The sequence below is a fragment of the Parasteatoda tepidariorum genome, chromosome 9, assembly GCF_043381705.1.
Source record: "Parasteatoda tepidariorum isolate YZ-2023 chromosome 9, CAS_Ptep_4.0, whole genome shotgun sequence".
Classification (NCBI taxonomy): Eukaryota; Metazoa; Arthropoda; class Arachnida; order Araneae; family Theridiidae; genus Parasteatoda; species Parasteatoda tepidariorum.
In genome coordinates, this window is record NC_092212.1 from 64,592,916 (window position 1) to 64,615,854 (window position 22,939).

Genomic DNA, 22,939 nt, shown 5'->3' on the forward strand with positions numbered 1-22,939 from the left:
TTTCTAAGAAAATTGAGTAATTATTTCTAAGGAATAAAACTCTTCGTAATTTTTTAAAGAAAACTCTTTGTGTTTTAGGATTTACTCCTTTTTGAGATATTGCAGTTTGTTTGCTTTTTTTCGAGCTGATAAAATAGAATTATAATCGTAGTTTTCAGAGATTATTCTTTTTTGAACTATTGCTGATTTGGAATTGAACAATTATTTCAAAGAACAATTATTTCTAAGGAATAAAACTCTTCGTAATTTTTAAGAACACTCTTTGTGTTTTAAGATTTATCCCTTTTTGAAATATTGCCGCTTCATCCTTTCTTCTTTTTTTCTAACTGAAAAAGTAGAATTGCAATCATTATTTTCAAAGAATATTCTTTTCTGAAAAATTGCTGGTTTGGAATTTTTGATATTGCTGATTGCTTATTAATCGAGAAAATGAAATGCAAATTTTTTTTCGAATCAATCGAATTACACAAAATTTTATTTAAAGTAAATATGTATCATGAAATAGTGCGAATAATTTTTATACTTAAGTAATAAAACTTGACGTCTTCAACTATATTATATGATAATAAAAAATTAATCTAATTTATCAGTTCAAATAATTCATTTGATAATAAATAATCAATCCAGTTCATTAGTTCCAATGGTTTATTTGAAAATAAATAGTCGATCCAGCTCGTTAGTTCCAGGAGTTCATTTCAAAATTAGCAAATCCAGCTCATTATTTCCAATGGATCATTTGATAATAAATGGACAATCCAGTTCATTAGTTCCAATAGTTTATTTGAAAACAAATAGTCAATCCAGCTAGTTAGTTCCAGCAGTTCATTTCATAATTGGTAAATCCAGTTAATTAGTTCCACTAGTTTAATTATGAGTAGTAAATCCAATTCTTTAATTCCAATAGTTTGATAATAAATAATCAATCCACAGTTTATTAGTTTCAATAGTTTGATAATAAATAGTCAATACAGTTCATTAGTTTCAATAATTCATTTGACAATAATTAGTCAATCCAGTTCATTAGTTCCAATAGTTAGTTCATTTGATAATAAATAGTCAATCCAAAGGCACACAGAATCCCACGAGCAAACATATCGATTGGTACCACCAGTAAACAGGAATATTGTAATGTAACATCTATGGACCACACAAAAAAACATCAATCAAAATTAAAGACCGGGGGGATAATTGGGACGGTGTTATGGGATGGGTGTTCTTAATTTTAAAAACAGAAAACGGACGAAAGTTCAGCACCATATTCAGCATAGTTTTTATAGTATATATCAAAACTTTTATCAGTGGTCCCAATTTAATGCCATCCAATAAATAATCCAAAAAAATTCATTGTGCTTTATAAAAATGTATATTGAAGTTGAAAACTTGTGTAAAATCGCAATATTATTATTGTTATTATTTTTGCGCCACCTCCGGATTTTGTATGAAAGGAGCACAAATTTTCACCTAAGAATCTCACCATTCTACAACAACAAAAAATCCAATCCTTTAAAGAATTACAGTAGTCCAAAGAACACGGAGTTTCAATCAATTTGGTAAAAATTGTATACATTTAAATAAATTTGAGACTTGATTATGCGTCAGAGTATGCAAATTAAGCCATTTATTATTAAAATTTGGAGCTACCAACTTAGTTTGAAATGACAATTATATTTAAATGCCATAAATAATTGTGTTCTCCGAAGTTTCTCAACTAAACCTGTTATTTAGTAACTTCATTTGTGTCAGCGAAACAGAAGTTAAAGTATCAATTACTGCCCTGATACCTTGCAATCTTCTTATCAAACTGATGACAAGTATAAGGGAAACATTGCGCTACAATTTTTAAATTTAAAACAGTTTTTTTTTTTAAATTCCCGTCACTGTAAATTACAGTAAAATATTAACTGGGTGTGGTTTTTTGTATGCCTAGTTTAAGCCTCTTATTTCGAAGACCAAGTGTCAGGCTTAATTAATTAAGTCTGCATGTCTCGCCGCAGGTACATGGCTGATACCTTAAGTTAAAGTTTTGTTTACCATAAGTAAAATTCCGAAACTTCCCGATTTGCTCCAGGTTTACCACTTTTCTGTAATTTTTAGATTTTGAAATATGAAGGTAGAACGGAATTTACCACAAACAGTTTCCCCGCGCTATAGCATTCTCCTTATGGCTCGAAGGCCCTAGGGGCCGTTCAAAAAGTACGCACATCCCGAAGGGGGGGGGAGGGGATTTGCTATTATGTACGGTTTTGTACGATGGGGAGGGGGGGAGGTATTATACAAAGTACGTACTTTATAAACATACACCAAATTTAAATTTGACTTTATCCTACACACTCCTTAAGTAAATATTTAATTTTATTTAAAACATAATTATTTTAATTTTTATGAAAAAGGGGGGTAGACTAATAAAATGTACGTACTCTAAGGGGGGGGGGAGTAAGACCTTATGTACGGTAATGTACGAAGGGGGGAGGGGTTTAAAATTTCTCCATTTTTGTGTACGTACTTTTTGAACGGCCCCCTAGCTTTAAATATGCTAATTAATTAGTGCAGATGATATTTTAAATTACAAAAAGTTTTTTTTTTCTGAACTTCCATATCTTTTTTTTTTCCGACGAATTTAGATTGTTGACCTTCAAAATATTTGGGGTCGTCGCAATCTGAAAATATGGTAATAATACTAGTTTTTCCCTTAATGCCAATTTCACTTTTTGTAGTATTTTGCTGTAGCTCGAAAATTTTTTAAATCATTCAATTATAAAAATCATTTCGATGAATTGAATTTTAAAAATCGTCCATCCAAAGACAATAATACCATAATTAAAATTATCATTTATTAGTAATTTAACTTGCGCTCGTAAACTAATAAATTTTCAGTTATTTAATCTGTTAAATAGTAAAGAATAAGACATTTTTGCCAATTTAAATGTTTTGCACTGATTAAATACCATCAAAAAATCAAATAGAAAATTTCATTTTTAAAAATTATTTATTTTATGTATTAGTCAGATCTGCGCAAAATTTCAAAAAAAAAAAAAAGAAATTACACATATAAATAAATAAGTAAAATAAATAAAATAAATAAAAGTAAAAGTACAGCCGAATATGGAAATTTGAAAATAAAAAATTTTATGATGAAAAATTAAATAACTGGTGAAAACAGAATTTATGAACTTTTTGTGAGTTGGCGACTAAAATATTTCATAGTCAAGGGTTTTGAAATTACCATAAAATATTAGGAATTTTTTAAAGCATTTTACGATCTTTGGCTGCATTCCTCTGTTAAGGGTTGATAAATTTATTACATCTAGAGTTCTTCTTCAACTTATCTTAAAATTAGCATAATTTCCATACAAAATTCTAGTCAGATGACATAATTTTTTTTATACTTAAGATATTGTCTGAAAGACAACAGTTTGAATACTTAAATTTCAGTTTTAGAGCTTTTTTTTCCTTAGTTCGTTCTTAATTTTATCACTGTGAATAGTTTTTTTAAAAAGATGATACGATATCAGATTCACAAAATTTGAAGGAACTGCTTTTTTCTATTTAAAATTTTTAATGCAGGGTAGCCACTTTCAAGAAAAATTAAAACCTGATAGAAAAATTGACGGAAAAAATGGTCGGGATAGCCAGGTTGGTAGGGCGTTGGGCCCATATCCAAGGTATCATGAGTTCGATCCCCACCGTTCGAAGACTCCCCTTGTAGCAAATGGTGACTGTTAAATCTGTTTGGGTTACAAAGTCCTCCACGTTCAAAAACAAATTATGCCTCTGTGGATACTGAATTGAAGATTGATTGTTCTCTGGTTCAGGTCGAAATTAAGATCTGAGGATGAATTAATGGGTCCACCCTATAAACTGGCTGTGTGACGGTTGTGTGGCTTATGTCGTATTCTTGGTCGTAGATGGCACCCCTCAAAAGCAAGAAACTCCCCCTCTGCCTCAAATTCGTTTGGTTTCACCAAGCAGGCTTGCTAATATTGGCAAGTGTTATTAGAAACAACAACAACAAGGAAAACATGTTTAGAATAATTATTATCGACCAAAATTGTTTCCGAATTAGATGTATGCGTTTCAGCTATTAAACTGAAATTTCCTAAATTGACTGAAATTTCCTAACTTTCCTAAAATTGACTCATTTTTAAATTTAGTGAAATTTACGATAACCTTATAAAACATTTTGTCACCACTCATTCAAATTTTTACTCCCCACTTCCCATTTTCGTTGCCACATTTACGTCGAACATTTTGTCCCAAAGTGGTTGTAGCAGTTCAAAAAGGTGAAGTCATAAGTAACTTCCGATGCAGTTTAGTAGATAGACACCAGTAAAATTATACTATCAATGATTTCACGATTCATTAGCCTGAAGATACGTTTCGTGCGATTACTGGTGGAAGAGTTCTTACAAAATGGGGCAAGGCTTAAAGTGCGTGCTAGCAAAGGATTTTTGAAAAATTTGGTACTGATTTAAGAAGGCGATACTTGGTAAGTTGTTGATCGATAGTGTGTTTTGAGTGTTCAAACATGATAGACGAGGTATCAATAAAATAAAATAAAAATTTAAAAAAAAACATTGAAAAAAAGTAACAAACATATTGTGATGATGAAAAGTACCAGACTTCGTCAAATTTTTTTGATCAAATAGAGTTATAAGCTTGCAATTATCGCTGATGTCATCTTTAAAATATGTGAAAAGTTGAGTCACCTATAGTTAAATTTAAAACAATGGCTAAAGGTTAACCAATCAGAAAATTCCATTTCGTTTCCAGCTCATCCCACTCGAATTGTTCGTAGTAGAATGTTCTAATGTCGACAGTTCTAGTGCTTCGTGTCGACAGTTACTTACTTAGTCGTGCTTCTAACTATTCGTATACTAAATTCCATCGCTTCCGGTTTGATGGTTTCGCAGTCTATAAAGGACACACACCCACACATAGATGGACATTCATTTTTAGATAAATAGATTTTATTTATTTTTTACATTTACGGAGAGAACGAAAATTTGGATGCATGTAATAACTTGAGCCTAAAAAACTAACAAAAATCAGTTAAATATATACTAGGAATCTCATTAAAGTCTCGATCTGTAAATGTTTTTCACACATTCATTAACATAAACTATTATACTTGAAATTATCTAGAAAGCAGAAATAAATAAAACAAAACCACAAAAGATTTAAAAAAAAACCTACAACCTTTATTCAACAACTATTCGTAGTGTGTTTGTACTTAGCTATATAATTTAAAACTAAGAAATTCTTTCAGCTTTTAAAAAATTCTATTTAAGAAAAGAAAAAAAAGATATCAAAACGCAATCACGAAAAAAGAACCTTTTCACAAGCATTAAAACAAATTTTTTGCCATCTATAAACAATTTTTTTATTAAAAAAAATAACAATCAAATCTCGATAACAAATTCCCTACATACATTCAAATAATTTATATCCGTAACTACTGCTAATTTATAGCTCAACGACTTCATAATTAATAGGTGTTCTTTTATTAGTATGATAATTCATAGTAAAATGAGTAATTTTAGAGCAGTTGGAATTATATGAAACCATTTTAAACAAACAAGCCGTTCAGATCCGCTTATTACATAGCCAATTTCAAATTTTCAAAGTGCAAAGGTCAATTCATATGGAAATTCAATTAAGACTCAATTTGCATATACTTTACATTTCTACACGTATGCTTTCTAAATATGTTTTCATCCAGCAATAAAAGAGGATGTAAACAATAATTAATCTTTTGCTTCGAGTTCTACCTAAACTAATTATTACTTAACTTCGTCAAAACAAGGATGAGACTGCAGATATTTGAAGCTGTTGTGGAGTATTTTTTTTAGAAGAAAGGAACTAAAACGGAATTTTTTGAAATAAACATTTTTTTTTAAAAAAAATATTGTAACTTGAGCATTTGTATCTGTTTAAATTAATTATGTTTAATGGCGAAGAAAATTCTTCTAATTTAATAGAATATTAATACGTTAGCCTAGATACCGATAGCAGGGATGCCACGGGCGACTAAAAATGTTAGTACTAGCTGTAAAACCTCAAATACTTTTTATTTATTTAATCGTAACTACCACTATGACTTACATTAAAAATTATTTATAGTTAAAAAGGAAATGATGTACAAACGTACTTAACCCAGAATATACACTATTTTCTTTTAATATACTGTCATTAGTGACTAGGCATCCCCCTTTTTTCCGCCCCACCCATTATTTATTTCAATGCGATGAAAGAGCAGATATCCCCTTGGGGATAGGCACTCTGAAAAATTTGATTAGTTAGTTAGTTAGCAGTTCTTAATTATCCCCATCATGCTGACTTACACCCAAGACATCCACAGCCCACCTGTGGTTTAACTTTCTAATGACATTACACTAGGCGCCCACGGGCACTATCTCAGTTGAAGGAGTGGAGTGTCCGCTTCGCGGACAGGTACTCCGTGACAGAAATTAGTCTAAGTCTAAGCAGTTCTTAATACTGCTAAAAAAGTGCTCAGCTTACTACAATCCTTTCTCAAGGGGATATCCCCTTCAGAATGATGTCGTGTTCAGAATGATTTTCACCTCATGCCGAATACCATCAAGGACTTGGACTTTCTTCAACATTACAGAATTTATTAGTTATATGACCAAAGTATCGATGAATCGGTTGGTGGCTCTTCGGGCCAAATACCGAGATCCCACCTATATCCGGCATCCAACCGGCAGATCTGATTGTCTTTTCGCAAATATTTGCTTGTTACTATTGATCTTTTTTTTCTTCTCTGAGAAAACTGATCAGTTTAGGTAAGATAGCTAAATAGTGATACTTTTGAGTTCTAATAAAAGTCTGCTATCACTGTTATTTCACTGAAACCTCAAATATTGGAAAATTTGTGAAGTCAAGGATCAGCCTTACGACGAACAGTAAATTCGTTAACTGCATTAGCCTTAGTCCAAATTGCTTAATATAAGAGCTCCCTGGTTGAATGACCTCGCTTGTAGGCCAAACGCTCTGTAGCATACAGGTAGCGGGTTAAGTCCGCCGTAACACTGGACGTATCGTTGTGATGATCTTCTCTAATTGGTTCATCATGATATTCAAAATGGTTTATCATAATATTGTTTCAGGTAAATCATAATATTGTTTCAGGTAAATCATTATATTTATGATATAATGAATTTAATGCTTTTAATAAAACCTTAATTGGAAGACTTAATAATGCTGATTGAAATTTTATAGGTTTCGATTTCACTTTAATTTCTAAAATAAGTTTAGAAGTTTTGACAACTAGATATATTTCTCTCAATTTATAGAAATAGTTTGATGGGCAAGAATTAAAAATAAATTTTTTCCCCTCAATCTTTCTCTATTGCAATTTAAATTATACTCAGTTATGGACATCCTGATTGAAATAGGACTAGTATCCTTCAAGTAGGGGAACTCGTTTTATTAACAGTTGAATTTCAAGTTCTCCAGTTTAATAATATAAATATCTATTAATTGATCCGGTATACTTCAACTGTTATGCTTTAAAACTCAATTAATAGTCAACACAAGAAAATATCGAATTTGATTAAGTTCAAATAATGTTTAATTTTTTTTATAAAAATTACTTTTTTCGTCACTACAAAATTTTACGTCTGCGCTACAATCGCCTAAAATAGGTTAAAGTTACATCACTTTCTTAGAATAAAGTCATCATTTAGACGGTCTCAATCAACAGTTTAAACTGAGGAGACCAGACGTCCTCAAATCTTGAGGACAGTACCCGAATTTCCTAGTTTGTCCTCAAAAACATTCAAACTCTTTGAGAACAGAAAACTTTATGGATTTTAACATTAGTCCTCAAATAAGCTGAAATGTCTCCGAAAACATATAATCTTTTTTAAATTTTTTTTTTCGAAATTTCAAAAAAAAATAAGAAATGTTTATTGTTTTTTTTTAACCAGATAGCTTTTTTCTTTCTCAAAGTACAAACGAAAAGCAAAAGAAACACCATGGTAAGACAAACAATAGAAAACGCCATACTCGTCTTAAAATAATTTGAGCAAAAAATTAAAACAAATTTTAATTATCATGTACTCGTTCATTTTGCGTGTGTTCAAATGCGGAATATTATATGATAATTTAGAGCTGCTTAGTAATGAAATCGAATTTGTGAAAATGGTTCTGCACCTGATATTAGTTGTTAATTTTAAAAAAATATCTCAGTTGCTGTGATAAATTAAATTTTCCATGTATAAATCTGGTCACCTTAATGTAGACTTATTAGTATTAAATATTTTAAAACTCGATTCATATCATTTAACTACTATCCAGACTGAAACATCTAGTGGTATTTTTTCACATCATTCAGTCTACGAAAAATTCCAATAGCTTTCTTTGAAATAATGCCACAGAAGTCAACTGGCATACTTGACGTACAACAGCACTTCAACGGATATGGAATTAGAATTTGAGATTCCTCGTGATTGGAGTTACGAATATAGCGTTGAAAGGGAGGCGATTGCAAGATCTAATTCAATTCCTTGTTTTTCCAAAGGCTCTTTAGTCTCGAATTAAAGTCTTAAGTTTGCCTTCAGATGATTTTGACTTCAATATTCCATTTGCTATAGCTCCTCCCAGAAGGGCGGGTTTCTCAGCCTTGAAAATTTGCAAAAATATTCTAACCCGCGATTGCAGCAAAGGTGTGGAGTGCTTTTACGCTTTGTACATTTAATGATGAAGTGGCCGTCAGCACGTTCGTTGTAGTGGAACTGGGCATCTGAGGCCTTACGGCCCTTTTCCCATTCATCCTGAAATTAGACTAAGAAACAATCATGACAAAAATAAAGTTTGGAGGGCGAAATTGAGTTCTTGAGAAAGAAAAAAATGGCACTTTGCCATTATTAGGTAATAACAAAATTACAAGTAATAAAAAGTACATAAAAAAAGGTAAAATTAAAGTATAATAGGAAAATAAATACTAATGAATATTTACAGTATTTACAGTTTGGGAATACATACAAAAGGGTCGAGTTAAAGGAATGTGAGGATGCGCGTAAGTAAGTGTGGCCTACCTGGTAATTACCACTCGCGCCTCCTATAACTAAAAGCCTCCACACGGTCTTTTATATGTAGTCCGATTAGACCACTTAGAAGGATATTCACTTTCCGAACGAGTCACTTAATACAAAATCTAGTTAAAATAAGAAAGTGGTAGCAAGTATATGACAAAAATTTGTTTTATTTATGAATATTATTGGTTCGCCTTATTCACTTGTCAACCACTACAGATTCCATTCTCAAATATATATAATGAATTTCTCTCAATTACTTTTATAAAAGGTTTTGGATTCATGCGCACAACTGGTTAACTTTTTAAGTAGTCTGCGCGGACTACTTATGAAAGACCGTGTGGAGGCTGTCAGCACTAGGGTTGAANTTCAAAGTATAACTAAATAGTTTTATTTTGAACAAAGGATTGGTGAATTAAATAAATCAAACAATTATTACTCCGCCCACAAATAAACTGCTAAAGAAATACTTTGATTACCAGTTTTATATTTTTAACCTGATTGATACGGTTTTATGCTGTCACGTATTTATGACAGTCGGCCCGAAAGGGTTAATGATGAAGTGGCCGTCAGCACGTTCGTTGTAGTGGAACTGGGCATCTGAGGCCTTAGGGCCCTTTTCCCATTCATCCTGAAATTAGACTAAGAAACATACATGACAAAAATAAAGTTTGGAGAGCGAAATTGGGTTCTTGAGAGAGAGAAAAAAAATGACACTTTGCCATTAATAGGTAATAACAAAATTACAAGTAATAAAAAAGTACATGAAAAAAGGTAAAATTAAAGTACAATAGGAAAATGAATACTAATGAATATTTACAGTTTGGCTATACATACAAAAGAGGGACGAGTTAAAGGAATGTGAGGATGCGCGTAAGTAAGTGTGGCCTTCCTGGTAATTACCACTCGCGCCGGGTAGTGGCAACGCCTCGTATAACTGAAAGCCTCCACACGGTCTTTTATATGTAGTCCGATTAGACCACTTAGAAGGATATCCAATTTCTGAACGAGTCACTTAATACAAAATCTAGTTAAAATAAGAAAGTGGTAGCAAACATATGACTAAAAATTTGCTTTATTTATGAATATTATTGGTTCGCCTTATTCACTTGTCAACCACTACAGATTCAATTCTCAAATATATATAATGAATTTCTCTCAATTACTTTTATAAAAGGTTTTGGATTCATGCGCACAACTGGTTCACTTTTTAAATAGTCTGAGCGGACTACTTATAAAAAACCGTGTGGAGGCTTTTTGATGTAGGAGGTGATGGTAGTGGCTGTCAGCACTAGGGTTGAAAGTTCGAATATATCAAGATGGAAAAGAGTAAAAACTGGTAACAAATAAATTCCATTTTTAGCTTCTTTTCGGGAATAATAAAATATCCATAACTATCAAATTTTTTAGCGGATACAATTTATATATTGAATTGCTTCTTCCCCGCGAAAAAATAATAGCGAGAATTGTTTATTGTTACGAATAGATTTATATCTCCCGAAAATTATCTATTATTAAAGTAGTTCTACTACTGGTGTTTTCTCTCAGTTTCAGAGGTGGTCAGCACACTTAACACAGCAAAGTGGTTCGTTACAAGTTCTCTGCATGTGGCCGTTGCCCAAGCCTTGGCAACTAAAACATTTCTCTCTTCAGTAATCGCTCAAAACGAACTTTATGAACTTTTAAATGTGAGATCGGGAAAAATTCTGAGTGAGCGTCAATATCTGTTCGTAAGACCAGGAACAGAGAGAGGATTCTGAAAGACCAGGAACAGAGAGGGGATTCTGAAAGACCAGGAACAGAGAGAAGATTCTGAAAGATCGGGAACAGAGAGAGGATTCTGATAGCTTTGCCCACACCCATTTCCTGAAATGTACAAATTTCAAAGCTTCTATATAAATCACAGCAAGATGTTCAAAAATGTTGTCAGTTTCTGCATCTGCAGGAATACCTCTTAGAAGAACTTTTTTTGCATTTTACTGCGGGTATTAGTAGTTTCTTGTCTGTCATTGTTTTCCTCTAAAGATATCTCCTCAGAATCGGAATTTCCATGACCCTTAAGATGGCCTTTCTCTACTGACTGTTCTCCCGCAGTGGACTGATCGTTAAGACACAGTTCCCAGCAAATCACCAAAGTCAAGCATCACTGGCTGCCGCGAGTGTGCGGATAGGTGACCACTTGTATTAGTCTGCCTAGGGACCGAGGGTGTGAGGTATTGATCCTCGTTAAACTGTTCTACCGTAAAGTGCTCCACTTAGCGTGCAAGTTGTCGGGCTACCGAAGCGGGTTTGCCATCCCCTCTGCACAGGATCAAAATTGTGATGGCGTCTCTTCGGATCCTCCTGAGGGATGTTTCCCAGACCATAGTGCAGCTCTAGTGCGACGTAAATGTATTTTCACTACAACAACTGTACTAACTGTTCTGTGATCTGAACGATTTCAGGAGTAGTTTTCATGGATTTCGAAGGCTATTTCTTTAAAAAAAAATTCTTGTACTTTTTCAACGAGGATTCGATTAATACTATAATCTGAGTACATGATTTTATTGTCACTTTCATTTCGGAGGATGTTGTTGGTTTTACAGAATCAGGCTTAGTAGAAATATCAGTTACTTATTTAATTGAAACTAAATCGGATTCTGGAAAATTGAGAAGCTGCTCAAATTTACATTGTTGTCAATGAAGAACAGGAGCTTTTCTCTATCCAAATCACGATGTTCATTATGTCGTTTCAAAACATTCGAAGTGTAAGCTTTGACAAAGGCACTGATCTGTTTCAATCCTTATTCCCTGGTGAATCTATTGTGTTAGTAATGTGGAACACTATAAATAGAAATGGCAGGCATCTTTCAAAACATTCCGTCGTTTCCGTCTTTTCTAAGCATTCCCAGTGTTAGTTTTGACAAAGATTGTTAGTTTGGCAGACGTTGATCTGTTCCTATCCGCATTCTTTGACAAATCTATACAGGTTGTAATGTAAAGCATTGTAGATATCGAAGGAGAGCGTCTTTAGTAATTTCGTAGAATGTTCTGCCAAGGACATATTTATACGGCAAGAAAGAAAACATTGCAGATATCGAAGGAGAGCGTCTTTAGTAATTTCGGAGAATGTTCTGTCAAGGACGTATTCATACGGCAAGAAGGAAAACATAGCAGATTTCGAAGGAGAGCGTCTTTAGTAACTTCGGAGAAGTTCTGACAAGGACGTATTCATACGGCAAGAAGGAAAACATTGCAGATATCGAAGGAGAGCGTCTTTAGTAACTTCGGAGAATGTTTTACCAAGGACGTATTTATACGGCAAGAAGGAAAACATAGTAGATATCGAAAGAGAGCGTCTTTAGTAATTTCAGAGAATGTTCCGCCAAGGACGTGTTTATACAACAGGATGGAAAACATTGTAGATATCGAAGGAGAGCGTCTTTAGTAATTTCGGAGAATGTTATGCCAAGGACGTATTTATGCAGCAAGATGGAAAATATTGTAGATATCGAAGGAGAGCGTCGTTAGTAATTTTGGAAAATGTTATGCCAAGGACGTATTTATACAGAAAGATGGAAAACATTGCAGATATCGAAAGAGAGCGTCTTTAGTAATTTCAGAGAATGTTCTGCCAAGGACGTATTTATACGGCAAGAAGAAAAAATGCCTTTCCCTCCCGTGATCCTCGCTGATATGACATCATATCTTGACAAAATCGAATCATAAAAGAAAATGCAAAAAAAAAAAATGCGTTTTGTGAGTCATTGACTTTGATGTAGTTTTTAATTCTACCAATTTCATAGACCTAGTCCTATAATAACAAGACATGGTGAGGTAAATATTCGAAAGAAATTTGAATAAAAAAATAGAAATGGATAAGACTGTTAAAATATAAACTTTTGAAAGAAATTTATTTATTTCAAGTCGAAGCCCATTTGCAAACATTGAAAATAATACAAATACAAAACACTTTCACATAAACAGTTGAGAAACAAATAACTGACATCTCTCATAAAAACATTCTAGTACTTTATAATAAAAAGCAACAATAGTGAAAGTTCAAAATTCTAAAAGGGGAAAATAAGAAGAAAAGGAGGAACTGCTTCCTGAAATTACAGGTCTCGTGTAAAAATAAACATCATTTCATGGAAGGATTTCATGAATTTTATTACTGTTAAAAAAAAATTGCAGATAATTATATGTTTAGAAGTGGTTGAAATAGTTTTTTTTTATGGATAGTTATATATTTTAAGTATTCGTTATGATATGAGATATTTACGAATATTCGAAAAATATTGTGCTTATTTAAAGATAACTAGCTTTAAAAAATAAAAATCTTAACTCAATCGAAATTGGAATAAATATTTTTAATTGTGGATGAGGAATATAATCTTCAATGAAAGATTTCAGTTTTATATACTTATAGTGAGAATAATTTGTTCTAATTTCTTTTTAAGATGAATCATGTTGGGTGTCCTAATTATTGTATTTTAATCAAGCTGTCCAATAAAAATCTAAAAGTAGTAGACAGTTTAAATTTGAAAACAAAACTCTTAATGTTATTTGGAGTTCACGAAAAATTTAATTCTTAAATTTTACTTTTTTCAAAAGAACACCTATCGCAATTTCGGAACTAATGATTATTAATGGAAATGTTAAAATGCCGTAGGATAAGATACGCTAACTCGTTGCATTGAAAAATAGTAATAAAATACAATAAGCCTTTAATATTATTTTATTTATAACAGAGAGCTGTAACTGCTCAATAAAATTCTAGATAAAAAATTCTAAGCCAGATCAGCAGTGACCGTGGATGTATCTCAAGTAATCGGAAGGCTCTCTCCCTATGTGTATTAATATATATTACATCTCTTTATTTAATGTCTCAAATATTTATCAGATACGATTAAGTTACATAAAGATTTAAACGCATTTTTAAAGATGTTTAAACATTCTTAGGGAGTTTGTTGAAAATCACGCAATGTTTTTTATTTCCAATTAGCTGCACAATTGGTCTTGCCGATGAGCAGATCTAGTACGTTCTCCAGAGGTGGTATCCACTCTTTCAGGACCACCACAATGGGTGAGATACCGTTGGTCATGTTAATTTGGACGTCTAGTTTCTGCCACACTAGATGGCAGCACCGAGACTCTATTTGGATGCTAAAGTGCACTAGGAATTTAATTTTGCCGGAAATGCCAAGGGCCAATGAGGCACTCCAGGGATCTTTTACATGCCGCATAATCATACGACATGGCCGCTGACGATTTTCTGCATACCGAAAATCCAGCGTCAGGGCCGGGGATCGAACCCGCAGACTTGGGCTCAGAAGGCCGACGAAAAACCAACTGCGCCACCCAGCCACAATCACGCAACGTTAAAGCTTCTAATTTTTGATAGTTTCTTAGATCATCATCCTCAATGTATAACAAGACACTGTTTGCTTTTTCGCCTAGCAAATTGATTAAGATTTTGACACAAAAAATTATCTGTTTATTTATTGTAAATTTATTTACTTAAATATTGAGAGAAAAATTTTAATCGTAAGAGGGGCTGTATTCCTTTATTTATAAAATGTGAGAGAGCTAAAGCCCCCCCCCCCCCGTTTCACGGTCCCTGCAGATCAGAGTCTTGAGAAAGCCAAACAAACAAGAACAAAAATATGAACCTGATTTATCGATAAGTGATTACCCATGCACAAGTTAAATTTCTTTGGACCAGAAAAAATATTAAAAAAATGTTTACACTTAATTTTAGTTTGCCTACAGTCAGACATTTTTTAAAACCAGAATCCAAAACTTGATGTTTAATGTTATTGTAAGATAATGTTAACAAATCTTCAATTTAAGAATAAACGCAGAAGCGTATTTATAAAGGTTAAAAAACTGTTTAAGAAAACAATATTGAATGCGGTCTAATTTATTTACCTATTGAATAGACCATNTGCAGACTTGGGCTCAGAAGGCCGACGACAAACCAACTGCGCCTCCCAGCCACAATCACGCAATGTTAAAGCTTTTAATTTTTGATAATTTCTTAGATCATCATCCTCAATGTATAACAAGACACTGTTTGCTTTTTCGCCTAGCAAATTGATTAAGATTTTGATACAAAAAATTATTTGTTTATTTATTGTAAATTTATTTACTTTTAATCGTATTTTAATCGAAAAATTTTAATCGTAAGAGGGGCTGTATTCCTTTATTTATAAGATGTGAGAGAGCTAAAGCCCCCCTCCCCCCGTTTCACGGTCCCTGCAGATCAGAGTCTTGAGAAAGCCAAACAAACAAGAACAAAAATATGAACCTGATTTATCGATAAGTGATTACCCATGCACAAGTTAAATTTCTTTAGACCAGAAAAAATATTAAAAAAATGTTTACACTCAATTTTAGTTTGCCTACAGTCAGACATTTTTTAAAACCAGAATCCAAAACTTGATGTTTAATGTTATTGTAAGATAATGTTAACAAATCTTCAATTTAAGAATAAACGCAGAAGCGTATTTATAAAGGTTAAAAAACTGTTTAAGAAAACAATATTGAATGCGGTCTAATTTATTTACCTATTGAATAGACCATTGACCCGTAACTCAGAACAGAGACAACTATTAGACTAAACAGCTTAAAACAATTTTTACGAAATTTAACTTTAGAATCTTTAAAAATTGACCATCAAAGACTGTTATTAAGTTGAAACTGATATGATTTTAAGCAAAGTAGAAGAGCTGATAAGTGTTTGGTTCCCTAAGTTCGCTTTTTGCTTATTTCGCCATCTCCAAAAAATGCGCGTTTTTTAAATTGTCATTTTTCAAGAATTATTAGATCGATTTACTTAAAAGTTTTATAAATTAAAAATTATGTACATTAAATTGGTGTAAAATTGACCTATCTAACACTTCAAAAATTAGCAAATTTTGAAAAATAGAATAATACTAAATAATTATGTAATTAATTAAAAATACATGATATATAGTTACTAACATAGTAATTAATAATAAGTCATTATATTTAATAATATAAATAGTATATAATTATTCATAATAAATTTTTAACAAAAAATATTAAGTAATTAGGAAAAGTATTTTTTACATGTAATCATTTTTGTACAAATAACTTATACGATTGCAAGAAAAAAAATCAATTTAAATTAATTATTGATTTCATCAGAAAAAATTATCAATTTTTTAAATTGTCATTTTTCACGAATTATTCAATCAATTTACGTTAAAGTTTTCTAATTAAAAATTATGTACATTAAATTGGTGTAAAATTTACCTATCTAGCACTTCAAAAATATTTCAAAAATGAGCAAATTTTGAAAAATAAAATAATAAATAATTATGTAATTAATTAAAAATACATGATATATAGTTACTAATATAGTAATTAATAATAAGTAATTATGTTTAATAATATAAATAGTAAGTAATTATTCATAATAAATTTTTAACAAAAAATAATAAGTAATTATGAAAAGTGTTTTTTACATGTAATCATTTTTGTATAAATAACTTTACAATTGTTTGAAAAAAAATTTTTTTGATTATTTTCATTAGTTTTGGAGAAAATGTAAAAATATGGTGAAATAAATGAATTATGGTTAAATACATAAAAAGTGAAAATAACATTTAGGGTCTCCAAAACTCAACTGTTTTCCTTGTTTATCTACTGAAACCATATTTTCCAAAACTGCATAAAGTGGTGATCAATATAATTGCAAAACTTTTATATTAGTGGTTTAAAGAGTAATGTTTGCAATTAACATTGTAAGTTCATGTATTCATTTTGACGATCAATAATTTGAAATGTAAATTAGTGGTAATTTTGATTGAGTAAATAAATAATTTCTAAATAAATAATAATAATTTGAGTTTCTGCTAATATTTTTTGTCACTTGTGGCATCCTTGAGAACAGAATTAAAAGTCTATGTATATCAAAACGGAAAAGAATGAAAACTGGTCAAAAATAAATTTAATCTTTAGTTTTTCTTCGGGAATAATAAAATATCCATAACTACATATAATACATATAATTTTTTTAACGGATACAATTTGTATATGGAATGGCTTCTTCCCCTAGAAATAATAAATAGCAGTGAATAATCTATTGCTAAGAATAGATTTGCTCCTCCCGAAAATTATCAATGATTGAAATAGTTCCACTGCTAGTGGTTTTCTCTTTTCCGTCTAGCTTTCTAACCTCCCTGAGATTGAAGCCACTATGTTCGAATCCACCGGAAAGAACAGTTGTTTTACAGAGAAAGTTCATTTTTAGTGTCTGATTTCGTAGCTTAAAATACCATCTAAATAAATTAACGCGCATATTAAAGGTTAAAGCTTTTAAAACAATAAAGATGGAATCTTTAGTACGTGAAAGTACGATCATTAAATCATAAGTTGTTAAAAGTATTCACTTTTTATTTTGCTCATTGTACACGGGTTACTTTTACCGATATTGTTTACGCTTATTATTTTTCTATCTTATGATTATTGTTTTATCTCTCACATCTTATGACCAGTTATGGAATGAGGTTGGTTAAACGCAAAGAGATGGCAAAGCAGTTAAAAAAAAAGAAAAGAATAAATCCCTGAAGATGAGAATAGAATATCCCCGGGCATTTTTCTACCAGAAATCTAATGATTGCCTTTGGGTTTTTTTTTATCGCCATTTTATTTTCTTTCTTTTCATTATTATCTATATATCCAACCTTGACCGTGAAAAAGTAGTTTGTCATGGTTGTTGGACGCTGGATAGCCTATTGCGTCATTTGTAGGTACTTTTTATTTCTTGGTTTTGCCTTTTTCATTAAATTAATAAGATTCGCAAAAATGGTATGAAAATATTTCTCTTTTCGGTTGGCAACCTCATCATTTCAGACGATTGTTTTGGTTGGCTGTTGTTTAGAATACAAAGGTAGGAATTGTAATCGTTTGAAATATTTAAAATGAAAACAGAAGAATTGTTTTTATGCTTCGTTGAGTTATATCGGAGATAAATAAAACATAAAATCGAACATATTTCATGTTTATGTTGAGCAGTAAATGATATGGCTTGTCGACGAATCTAAAAACCAGATTTCAAAAAAGAAAGTATTTTTCCACGATACGTAGTGCATTAATGTTATAGATTGAAAAGTACCATTAAAATCTAAATGTATTCTAATGGGTCGGATTATCAAGATTTTTTATTTGCTCTGTACTGTGCAAAAAACTGCAATTTGATAAAATTTTCTGTCGAGTAAAAAGTACAGTATGCGAAAGAAAATTTAAAAATTCTTATATGATAAGACTTTTCTTCTTTCAACTCATGAAAGATGAATTTAATAAAAAATTATAGAATTAGAAGATAATATTTATCTAAACGTCGTTTGATGACTATTTTAAGTGCAAATTTCTTACTTCTATAATCCACTTACGTTGCATACATAAAATGTAAAAAAGCGGCGGAGACGATAGAATAAAATTAGACGGGGGAGAAATAGGAAAAATTTTGAATTCGAAAGACCGTATAATGCATAAGAATTATAAAAAAAGATAGAAAAAGTAAGAAATCATAATATAGTTTCATAAATTTGTATTCGCCACAAAGCTAAATATTTTTTAATGAATTAATATTGAATTGTGAAATCCATGAAGTCCTGTTTTTAATTTTAAAGTGAAAAGTGATAAGAACAAATTTACATCTTTTAATAACGATATTAACTGCACTTTTTAAGTTTTTAAAGGCTTCTCAAATCTCTTTCATTTTTAGGAATGATTTCGAAAAAATAATTATTTTAGTTATGTAGGTGAACATTTAGAGTCCTAAGTTATTTACTTTTTAGAAGCACCGCTTAAATAAATGTATTATGAGTACTTCCAACTACAAGGTATTTGCCTTCCCCCCCCTCCTACTTCCACATAATCTGAAAACGATTCTGGGATCTAACTACAGTAGCGAACCGATTATCCGGAACGATCGGGACCATCGCTATTCCGGATAACTGATTTTCCGGTTTTCTGAATCGCTACAAAAAGCCGTTTTTTTATCGTTAAACCCAACTAAAAAAATATATATATATTTGGAAATTATCTTAAAAGGAAGAAAAAACGATGAAGTAATACACTAATGATTATTTCTAAACTGATGGTAAGGTAAACATCTTTCAAAAAAGAAAGAAAAATCCTAAAATCTTATGAAGAAAAAAACATCTTTTTAAAAAAATCGTGGGAAAATTTATCGAATTTTGTTCCGGTTTTTTGGTTTTCTGATTTCCGGATAACGGGCTTTGTACTGTATTACCAAACCAGAGTCGAAGTTTTTTTTAACATGCAAACTGTCCTTGATTCCATGTCTCAAATAAAAACAGTCTGAATAGTGGATGTATTTCTGAAATACCGGATAGTGGTTTTGCTGTCGGTACTAAAAACACCACATTTAACATGAAGTTTAATGTGTATAATTTTAAACTAATTACGAAGCCCGAATATTAGTAATATAGGTACCTATCCGGAATCCTTTATTTTTTAATAGCATTGCAGAAAGAGGATATTTTATGAGTTCCTCAAAATATTTTCCTGGTATTTTCGGAAAGTCTGAAAATCGTTCTAGGAACAAACTTTTAACTAATAGAAGTCGACTAAGATACATGCCAATTGTCCTCAATTCCAACTCCTCATCCCAAATAATAACTTCTCCCAAAACACACATCAAAAACCACAAGTCAAAATGCTTGATGACTTCATTCTGCACTCACGCATAAAATAACAAGTTCGTGGGTAACCATTTCGTTCTTTTCGCGCTTGAGAACTTCTTCTGTTTTCTTTTCCCAAAATGCTTTTAGTCTTCTAGCTCAAAAAAAAAAAAAAACATTCAATGCAAAAACCATTACAAATCAGAAGCCATCATTATGGTAAAAACTAATAAATAAAAAAAATATGCTTCCTTTTCCTCCACACCCCTCGGATGCTGCTGGTGTATATTCTGATTCGAAATTCTGTGGAACAAATGCAGGTGTTTATTCTGACCATCATTTCTAAGAGCCTTGGCGTAATGATCGTTTGTCCTTGATCGCGGTCGTTGAGTTAAAGCTACAAATTACACATTTAAAGTCGCTCATTTCGTAAATTATCTGTAGCTAAATCAATTTTTTGCATTTAATTTATTATCTTTGCATTTAATTTCTTCAAGGAATGAAATGGATGCTCAATGTCTAATATGGAATCGAACATTAAAATACTGATGTACACATAAATATCCAATATCATACTAAATCGTTTAAACATCGTATCACCAAGTAATGCCACAAAATACACAATTAAAGCCACTTTTTTTTTCTTAAATTATCTATATGTAATGCAAAAATTATAAATACTTTTGTATTAATAACAACATTAAAACTCTTTCGTTTTCATAAAATGTCTTTGGTAAAGAATAGGTGTAGAAATTCTATTTTGGGACTTCCAGGATGAAAACATACCATTGAATTATAATCAGATTTATATTTCAAAAGTGGAGTTATTTTTAGAATCTTGTTCTTACTCTTAAACTCTTACTAGTTTCTTTTCATATAAATGTATCAACTCAAATGCAAATGTAAATGCTGTCGAAGGCAGCTGGGTTAATAAGAAACTGCTAAGCGACAAGTTCGTGTTTACAAATATAGAGAGTAAGACACAAGGCGGCGTGTCCGCTCACGATCTTTGTCCCTATTCCTTTGATTGGCTTTTTGAAATGGCCATGCAATCAGAGCTATGCTGCTACATGCAACAGAATCAATGTGGAATAGCATGAAGGTGGAAAACAAGTTCTTACAGGCGAATTGGCCGGTTGTTGGATGCCGCTAGTAAATTATTAATGTGTTATAAGCCAGCAACTGCGGATCAGGGAATAGAGCGTACGCCTGTTAAGGAGATGACCCAAGTTTGAAAATCAGTGGTGGCTGGTTGATACGAATTCCGTTCCAGGCTCGCACCGGTGACACTTCTGACGTAAAATGCCCTCAGTGGTAGACTGATCATGGGTTAGAATCCCCTTGCCGTCGGTCTAACCTTGTAAAGTTTACGTGGTTTCCTCAAAAAGTGATTATTTCCCTCAAAGTGTCCTTAGTGAGGGTTAGTTCCCTCAAAAAGCCCTTCACGTTACCTAGCTTGTTCGAATGCTTGATCCAGGAATTCTCTTGCTTTTTAGGTGGGATTCAAAATTACTAGGCTATAGAGTTGAAAATTGATGATCATAAACTCAGAATTGGGTCGGCTGTTCCACGCCCGTTAAAAAGTAAGTTCTTAGCTGATCCAAGTACTTGAAAACAAAAATTAAGCAATTTTTTGCTGTTACATTCTGAATTTTACCCCCTGCTTTCCTACCCACCTATTTAATTAATAATCATTGTTTTTGCCCCTTCTCTTTTACTTTGTTTGAAACTCATTGCAGAGAATTTACCAAACAATGAGTTTTCAAAGTGATTTTAAAAGCATGATGTAACGATTATCTTGAAAAATGATACATCCAAAACGTTGTATAAAAAGTGCGGGCAGAAACCATTTAACAAATGTTAATAACAATAAAAGAAAACGTGCACGACCGTTTATAAGTCCCATCATTCATAAACATAATAAGACTGCATTTAATAATCCATAATCGCCAAGCACTATCTGGAAGTTTTTTTCTTCTTTTTTTTCTTTTTTTTTTCTTCTGAGAATGATTTGAAAATGGATGGATTCGAATTTTTTGGTCACACCCTGTCCGGGGCTGTACTCCGATCATTAATTTCTCAAATTTGAATCAATAAGTTCGATGCAGAGATTTCGAAGAATAAAAAGTGCTAAGACGGGATCCCCTTTCATTCCTTAATTGTGAATGCTTCATATTCATAGAGGTAGTTAAGTATTATTAGGCTCCAATTACATTTCCTTTGCCGGGGTTAATTGCAAAATGATGCAAAACAGTGACCAGGTTGCTTCCTGGGATGACCTTCGGAATGCACCAAAAACGCGGACATCTGTATGCATTTGGAATAGCCGAGGAAAACAGAAGTCTGATCGAAATAATCTAGATTGTTTGGGATGCAAAGCAGCTGAGGAATTTTTGCCTCCGCGTTTTTGGTTTTTGCAAGAATAATGCTTCGATTGTCTTTGTTTAATTTAAATTCTTTAACCATATTGAACTTTGCTCTAGAAAGTTTGTATTTGTTTTAAAGCCATGTTTATTTCTAAAACGTTTCATTTAAAGAAAAATATGATTAATAATTGGTTATTATGGAAATAAAAGAATATGTTTACTTTAGTGTAGAATGTTTTGAAAAATATTTTTTTTCTCCTAGTTCTTTCTTTTGCTAGAATAATTTGATATTTCAATTGCCTTCTTTTAATTTGAGTTCTGTAATGCTTTTGAACTGAACTCACAGAAAAAATTTTTATTTGGAAAATTTGTATATATGAATGTAATGTTTTTTTTTAAAAATATGATTTTGTATGTAATTAGTTATTACGAAAAAAAAAAAGTCTTCTCGAGATAATCTGGATTGATTAGGAGGCAAGTAGCCGAGAAATTTTTGCTTTCGCGTTTCTGTTTTGGAAGAACTATGCAATATTTTAAATATCGTTGTTCAATTTTAGTCTTTCAACAATGATGATTTTACCTCCAAGTATAAAAGTTTGTTTTTATTTTTAAGGTTTGTTTCTTTCTGAAACTCGCAGTTTAAAAAAAAGATTATTATTATACATAATCAGTTATTACGAAAAAAAATATCAAAAGACAGTACGAAATAATCTAGATAATTTGGGAGATAAGTAGCCAAAAAAAATTTCCTCCATGTTTTCTGTTTTACAAGTATAATGTAATACTTGAATTGTCTTTTAACAATAATGAATTTAACTCCAAGTATAGAGATTTGTTTTAATTTTGAAGGTATGTTTGT